At 38.9% G+C, this 8,025-nt stretch overlaps 1 protein-coding gene and 1 pseudogene across 6 annotated transcripts in view; both read right to left on the reverse strand.

The window, feature by feature from the left end:
- Positions 1–502, reverse strand: part of LOC102241930 — a 5,501-nt pseudogene extending 4,999 nt beyond the window's left edge.
- The window catches only part of GRIK2 (glutamate receptor, ionotropic, kainate 2), a 580,918-nt gene that overhangs the window by 49,004 nt on the left and 523,889 nt on the right, over positions 1–8,025 (reverse strand). The gene's annotated exons all lie outside the window — the stretch shown is intronic.

Here is an 8,025-nt window from a genome sequence, read left to right on the forward strand (position 1 = left end):
GTGCCCTGGCCCCTCGTCCTCCAGTAAGATGGTGAACTGGCTGGCCCAGTAGTCGTCACCGTAGGAGTCCAGCACCCTCATGAGGAACCTCCGTTCCTGCTGGAGTCTCCGTGTTATCCCCTATATCTGATGGAGCCTGTTCAGGACCCGCTCGTTCACCTGCTCGATGTCTCTGCAGCGCCGACCCAGGACCTAGTACTTCCTGCGATTGAGTTCCTGTTGGCACCGCGGCCGCTGGCCTTGGGCTGCCTCCTCCTCTTCACCTCGCTCCTGGAGGCTGGAGCTGCCCAGACCCCTAGACATGAACTCCACTTCGGTCTCAAGCTCGCTCTCCAGGATGTGACCACCGAACAGCGGAGGCAGCGCCAGCTCTGAGCAGGGAGGTGCTAAGAACTCCTCAAAGCCCACGGCTGCCATGGACCCCTCTCTCTGCTCCAGCTCCATTTCTCCCTGGCTCCCGGCAGAACTTCCAACCTTGCAAGCCTCTTAAAGTGCAAAACGACTCCCCCCATCCAATTTCATGGCCAGGCACACAGGCTCCGGCCGCTAAGCCTCCTGGGAGTTGTAGTTCTCTATTTCCCGCTAGCTTTCCTCGCCCCACCCCCACCCTGAGTCCCAGCTGAAAGGCCCTGCTTGCTGCTGGCCAGGCATCTGAGTCACCTCCATCTTTATTCCTGTCCCGACACCACACAGTCTGACCATGGAGACTCTCTGCTTGGGAGGCCCCTGGGTCTCCTTCTGGGGCCTGGCTGTGTCACCCCCGGGACCGGATCACGTGCCCCGGCCCCTGGGTCTCCTCCTGGGGCCTGGCTGTGTCGCCCCCGAGACCAGTGACACAGCCCCGGCCCCTGGGTCTCCTTCTGGGGCCGGGGATGTGCCACTGCCTGGGCACCGAATCGCGTGTCCCAGCGGCAACACAGCCCTGGCCCCTGGGTCTCCTTCTGGGGCCTGGCTGTGTTGCCCAGGAACCAGATCACATCCCCAGGCAGGGATGCAGCCTGGCCTCTGGCCCCGCCTCTGGGTGTTCTCTGATCACTGGTGATCTGTGATCTGAGAAGCCCCGAGGGACAGGGAAGAGGCGGACATCCCCTCTTCCCTGCCCCACCCGGCTTCTCCCATTACTGTCCCAGGGCCCGCAAAGGCGGCCTGGCTTCTCCGATCACAAAGGCAGCCCAGTTCTCCGGCTCTTGGCTGCCACCTGGGTTCCGACACCAGCAGGCGGCTTCTTCCATCCTTCCCCTTTCATCTCCCATCATTGTGCCTACGTATGCAAATTAACCACCATCTTTGTTGGCGGTTAACCACCATCTTTCTTGGCAGTTAATTTGCATATCACCCTGATTAGCCAATGGAAAGCGTATCGGAGGTACGGTTAATTACCATGTTTGCCTATTATTAGATAGGATATACATAATTATTCAACTTTTGAGAGAATCATTTCATCTATTTAATTACTATCAGAGAAAGTAAAAATAAGGCTCTAATTTATTTTCAGTATTTATATGTAATAATAATTTTGCATTTAAGTATTCTAGGAAAACAAAGTACTTTACTTTGAAACTTAGTACCTGTGGAAGTAATAATAACCAAAAATATCTAAGATACAATGCAATATTATTTGAACTTTTACTGTTTAGTCATTATTTTTACAGCTAGATTTTCTATCTTGCCACAAAAAGAGGTTTTTCATAAAAAGCATTAGTCTTTTTCTCTAGAATGTATTTGTTAAATTTTTACTTCCCATAAAACTGATTGTGACCATTTCCAGAAGGCACATAGTACTCTATAAAGAGAAAATGAACAATAACTTCTTTTTATATGGACAGTGTCAAATCAATACATCCAAATGTCTGTTGTACCTTCAAAGTAGTCACTTAATTTAAAATTTGCTTGCATTTTAAATGTTTCTAAGAATTGCCTTCAGATGTTACACTATATCTTTTTAAAATTAATAATAATTGGTTTAGAATATTAGTTATATTAGTTTCAGGTATGTAGTATAGTGATTTAATATTTTTATACCTTCCAATGTGATCACCCAACTAATTCTACTAATCCTCTCTCACCATGCAAACTTATCCCATTATTGACTATAATATATCCTTTTATTTTACTTACTTGAAATATGTTTTTATTTATTTCAGAAGAGGAAGGTGGGGAAGAGAGAAAGAGAGAGAAATATTAAAGAGAGAAACATGGATCGGGTACATCATGTACCCCTCCTACTGGGGATGAAGGCTGCAACCCTGGCATGTGCCCTGGCCAGGCATCTAACCAGCGACCTCTTGGTGCATACCAGCCACACTGGCTGGGCTATACTATATCTTTTTAAATACTGTCATTATTAACACTTTTATGTCCTATTAGGGAAAATTTTACATTTGAAATTAAATCAAAGTATTTGGAGTAAAAAATGTATATTTAAGCCATACACTATTATTGTTGTTGTTGTAAAGGCAGAGATAGCTATAAAGTAAAGGAGCTGGTTGATATTTGTGCATGTAAGTGTGTTCTAAAATTATTTCCAAAATGAAAGCTCTGTGAATATTTTTTAGCAATCACATTATCAAAGGCGGTGTCCTGAGGCGTTCCCTTTGTGGAATGGCATTCATGCTGGGTATAATCTATAGTATTAGTACACATAGTCTTTTTTAACTTTAGAGGTTTTTTATTTATTCTGTTTCCATTTATTTTATAGACAAATAGTTATATATAAACTAAATCTGTCTGCAATCTTTTCAACACCTGTGTAGTAACATGAAGTGAAATTGGATGTTTCAGTTGAGGTACCAAGAAACAAGTGATATAAAACACTGAATAAAGTGTGAAAAACACAACCATGAAGACATTTCATAATAGATCTAGAAGCAATTAAATGATTTAAAAAGACAGTGAAGAATAATAACAATGAACAGTTTGAGGATAATTTAGGAGAGAGCTATGCACTGGTTTAGGTGGGAGTATGTGTGGCATGTACATCATATTCATTCCCAAACTGGTTGACAGGTAACAACTACCACAGTTGACACAGAGAACCAGTGCCCCTCACACAGTTAGGAAAGCCGAAGAATAAATGCCTATATGAGATGTGACAGCATCCATTTCCAGGGTGGCACAGAGGTGTTTGAGTCCCAGGATGAAATGCAGGCTCTGAGTAAGAATGTTAGTGTTTGCCCAAAAAGAGCAGTTGCCACAGGAAGAGGCAGCTGTCTTTCCCGTTAGCATCAGCCCAGCATTTGCTGAGGTGGATGTCACACTACTTCACCAGGAGCCTGTTGCTGATCCTAATGAATTTGCAGATGTTGAGGAGTGCTACCTTTGCTGATGGAGAGTTTCCTGTTCCACCATCCATCAAAAAGATGCCAAGAAGGCATCAAACCAGATGGTAAAGACAAGTTTCTAGATAGCAGTTTGACTGACTTCAGCCCTAAATTTTGGCTGATAACATCTTTTTGACTTGATAAAGGTATCAGACCTGCTAGTACAACCAACTAATTTGCCTAAGCAAATGCCACCAGTTAAATATCTATGTGAATGAAGCCACGGCCAAATTAATTATATGCCTTAAAAAGTTGAGGCATATAGCACACTGAAAACTATTCCTTAAAATAATTTTACAGGAAAGAAACCCACAATGTTTGAACATTTATTTCAAAGGAAATAAAATGCCATTAGAATGCCTCATAGAATTTTTAAAGTATTGGTAGTTACTTTTAGAATACATGTTCCATTATTACTAAAATAATTAATTAAAAATTAACTTTTCTTTCAAATATTTCCTAGTACATTGCCATTTAAAAAATATATATAGCTTAACTTATAATAAAGCTATAGCTATTTATTGCACACAAGTGAAGTAATCAAATATGCACACATGTCTGCTCTTACATTTCATAATTTCCAAAGTATTCTAAATAAAATAATGATTTTTAGTAAATTTTCCTTAGGAGCTTGCATATGCCTATTTAACTAGGTATCTGATACACAGTCATACAATTTCCTACCTAAAATCATATACAGTGTTCTTGAATGTGTACATGTAACCCATACACGGCAGACACTTGGAAGTTATACAGAAAAATTCAGAGAAGTAGAGATTTATGAATTTTTCTCAATAAGATACTTTAGGTAGTAATTAATCTGGAAGTCATTGCCTTCCACTGAAAGGCCTGAAGTCTATATCAATCTCTTTATTGCTGCCAGTAGGAAAAGAGAATTTTCTCCTCTTTTATAAAATATTTTTTAATTGGTTTTAGAAAGAGAGGAAGGGAGAAGGATAGAAACACATCAATGAGAGAGAAACATCAATCAGCTGCCTCCCGCACGCCCCCTACTGGGGATCAGGACTGCAACCTAGGCATGTGCCCTGACCAGAGACATCCTAGTTCATGGCTCAATGCTCAATCATGGAAGTTTCTGCTCTTTAACAGTGTTTGTTGAAGGCATTTCAAAGAGAGTGAAGTGTAGATGAATGAAGAGCTTTATTTTTTTAAAAATCACATTGATCTAAGCTAGAAACAGCAATAGTATACAATTATAGAGCTACAGTTTCTGAAGATGTACACAATCTTTTATATACAAACAAATGCAAGCAGAGACCAAATAAACTTAAGAGTGCATATACAAGCTCTGCCAGAAATAACCATTAAAATGAACTGGGGCACTGTTCATAAAAAGGTAAACAAAAGTAAGCCCATGGTACTGAAATACTTTTTTAAAAAATGGTTTGTTAGTTCCATCTCCCAATTCTTTATCATTTTCTAAAATTTATCTTCATTGTTGGATGTATTACAGATGTCCCCTTTGTGTCCCCCTCCATCCCTGCAACCCCCTATTGCCTTTGACCATGTGTTATGCATATATGCATATGAATTCCCCAGTCAATTTTCCCCCATCTACCTCACTTTTTGTGTTAAGAGAACATGGAGTAAATATCTACGTGACCAAAAAATTTCAAAAACAAAAACTGATGTAATATGTGATTAGATGTACATTTTTCAAGATAACTTTCTGGGCTAATTTATTTCAATCAATTTAAACAAATAATCCTTTGTGGAATTAGTTTGAAACTAGAGGCCCGATGCACGAAATTCGTGCAAGAGTAGGTCTTCCTTCTCCCGGCTGCCAGCACCAGCTTCCCTCCAGCACCCGGGACTCAGGCTTCCCTTGCAGATGGAGGCCCCACCCACCTACTACAGCCTGCCTGTCGGTGGTCTGGGCCTACCTCTGCAGGTGATCATGGGTTGATGGCCAGGCCCCCCACCAATTATATCTCACCCGCCTTGGCTGGCCTGGCGCTAGTGGGTGTCAGCATGGTCCCGGATGGTTGTCCAGATGGTCATTCCGCTGTTTGGCCGTTTGGTTGATTTGCATATTATGTTTTTATTATATAGGATTATATAGGATAATATCATCTAAACCTTCTCTTCTGTAATTTATAGTAGGAATTAGTTCTTGTGAATTATTTAGTTATAACTGTGTACATATGTATAATTCACACATGCACGTATATAAAAATGCTAATATAAAAATATGTATAATGCAATACTTCATACTAATTGTTTTATATTACAACTAGAGGCCTGGTGGACAAAATTTGTGAACTCAGGGGGGTCCCTCAGCCTGGCCTGCACCCTCTCACAGTCTGGGAATCCTCAGGGGATATCTGACGGCTTAGGCCCACTCCCCCTGGGGGAGTGCACTGACCACCAGGGAGCAGCTCCTGCATTGAGCGTCTGCCACCTGGTGGTCAGTGGGCATCATAATGACTGGTCATTCTGCCATTTGGTCAATTTGCATATTAGCCTTTTATTATATAGGATAGTGATGGTCCTGGATATACATGGTTCTAGAGTAGCCTGTTATTTTTCAAAGTCCTGAAGCACTCACCACTTTCAGTAAGGTTCACTATAATTCATTAAGAGTCTACCCTGAATTCATTACAACACATAAAATCATTTTGAATAGATAGGTACCTTTAGAAAATTTTACAGTTGGAGAAGTCAAAGTAACATTATGTAAGCTATGTAATATTTATGTATACTGTATTCTTTTTTTTAGAGGCAAATCTACTTTTGGAATTCAAATCCTCTCACTAGTCTCCTTTGTTGCTTATCATTTTTGTCAACCTCATTATGTCCCTAGAAAACATTTCCTATTCTACACAATCGTGGAAACCCATCATTACTTGTTCTGTAGTCAGCCTTGCCTCCACTCTTACTGAAGCCTTGTTGGTTCCTTCAAATTCCTTATATATTATCAGAACTGCTCCCTCCTGTATTAACTCCTTTATGTTGTTGCTTGATCATCTATTCTGCCTGTACACAAGTCTTCATTCCAAAAAGTATGCTTTCTCCTCCTCGTCTTTTCCATCTCTGCTTTTCAAATTACTTATAGATAACTGTAACAAAATCAGTGTAAGACCTAGACACTGAAACTAAAAAGCATTCCTGAGACAAACTAAATACATTAATAATGGAGATATATACTGTATTTATCAAAAGTCTTGATATCCTAAGATGTAAATTCCCCACATTCCTTAACCAAATGATATATAAATTCAATGCAATTCCCAGAAATTTTCAGTTGGCATTTTTATAGACTTTGACATGCTGATTCTAAAATTAACAGGGAAATGTGAGAACCTAAAATAATTAAAATAGCTTTTTAAAAAGGAGAGTTGTTTGGTTAATTTTCTTTTAAATGTTTGGCTTTTTACATAGTTAAAAGAATGAAACTGCTAATAATTTAAGCATGCTGTAAAAATTTCTATAAAATACTATATAAAAGAAAGCACAATTAGCTACCCTTAATTACCTGTTAAAGGAGCTAAATATGAGAAAAACAGAAATATATCTGAAAGTCATTTTTTCAATAGAGTTAAATCCCAGGCTTAAATATAATTCAAGATATTTGAAAAATTGGGAACTTTTACCTTTGGCAACACGTATCAAAAATAGACCAATGATGGAGGAAACTGAGTTTCTTAGTAGTGATTCAGCACTACAAATCCGTGTCCAAGCCTCAGTGAGTAAGTACAAGGGGCACAGATCTGTGGAGAAGCATATCCAAGGAACCAAGATAACACTAAAGCCAACTAAACAAGTCTATCCCTCTGTGTCTGCTTTCCAAAGCAAGGAATTTCTGATGAGGGCATAGCATATGCAAATTTTGATGCTTAATTTTGAGCAATTATAACCTCTTTCTTATCACTAGTGAGGTTCTGTTTTATATTGGCAATTACAAAAAATAACACTGTACAATTAATACTCAGAGCACATGAAAAAGAGCTTTGTGCACATCCTGCACATGAAGAGTGTCCTGCTGAAAGATTTTAGTGAAAGTTACATTTTTTGGCTACCTACAAAATTATTAGTGAATAATTGGGCCATAATGATCAAATATAATAAAAATGAAGTAAAGCTGATTGCAGTAGCCATAAAAAATATTTTTCATCATCTGAAATATTCTGCCTCACTCAGTATGTTGTCAAGCATTTCCCTCAAACTGTAATGACCTCTCTGGACAGAAAATCTAATGTAATGAAAATCAGAGAATGAGATAAAAATTTTAAAATAACTTTTACCAAACTTGTTCCTGTGTCCATTACACTGAGTTTTCTAAATGGACTTCAGCACAGTGAAGAATATACACTAATTTTAAGAACACAACTAATCAAGGAGGATTACAGTATTACATATGGTAGAATCTCCAATAACAGTTGAAGGAATCAAAGCTGTAAAATTGTATTCAAATAGCTCACTATTGATTTTCACTTCAGTCACATTAAGTGAAGTGATGCTGCATGGATCTATGTTTCTTATATTCTCTTTGAAGTATTCCCAGTTTTTTTTTTTTTGTTGTTGACCTTCATTTTATTTTATTTTATTTTTTTTTATACAATAAATATTTCCAGTTTTTTTTTTTTGAGCTTCATTTTATTTTATTTATTTTTTTTTTTATACAATAACTTCCCTTTTATTGAGAGGAAGGGAGAGAGATAGAGAGTTAGAAACATCGATGAGA

The sequence above is a fragment of the Myotis brandtii genome, unplaced genomic scaffold, assembly GCF_000412655.1.
Source record: "Myotis brandtii unplaced genomic scaffold, ASM41265v1 scaffold8, whole genome shotgun sequence".
Classification (NCBI taxonomy): Eukaryota; Metazoa; Chordata; class Mammalia; order Chiroptera; family Vespertilionidae; genus Myotis; species Myotis brandtii.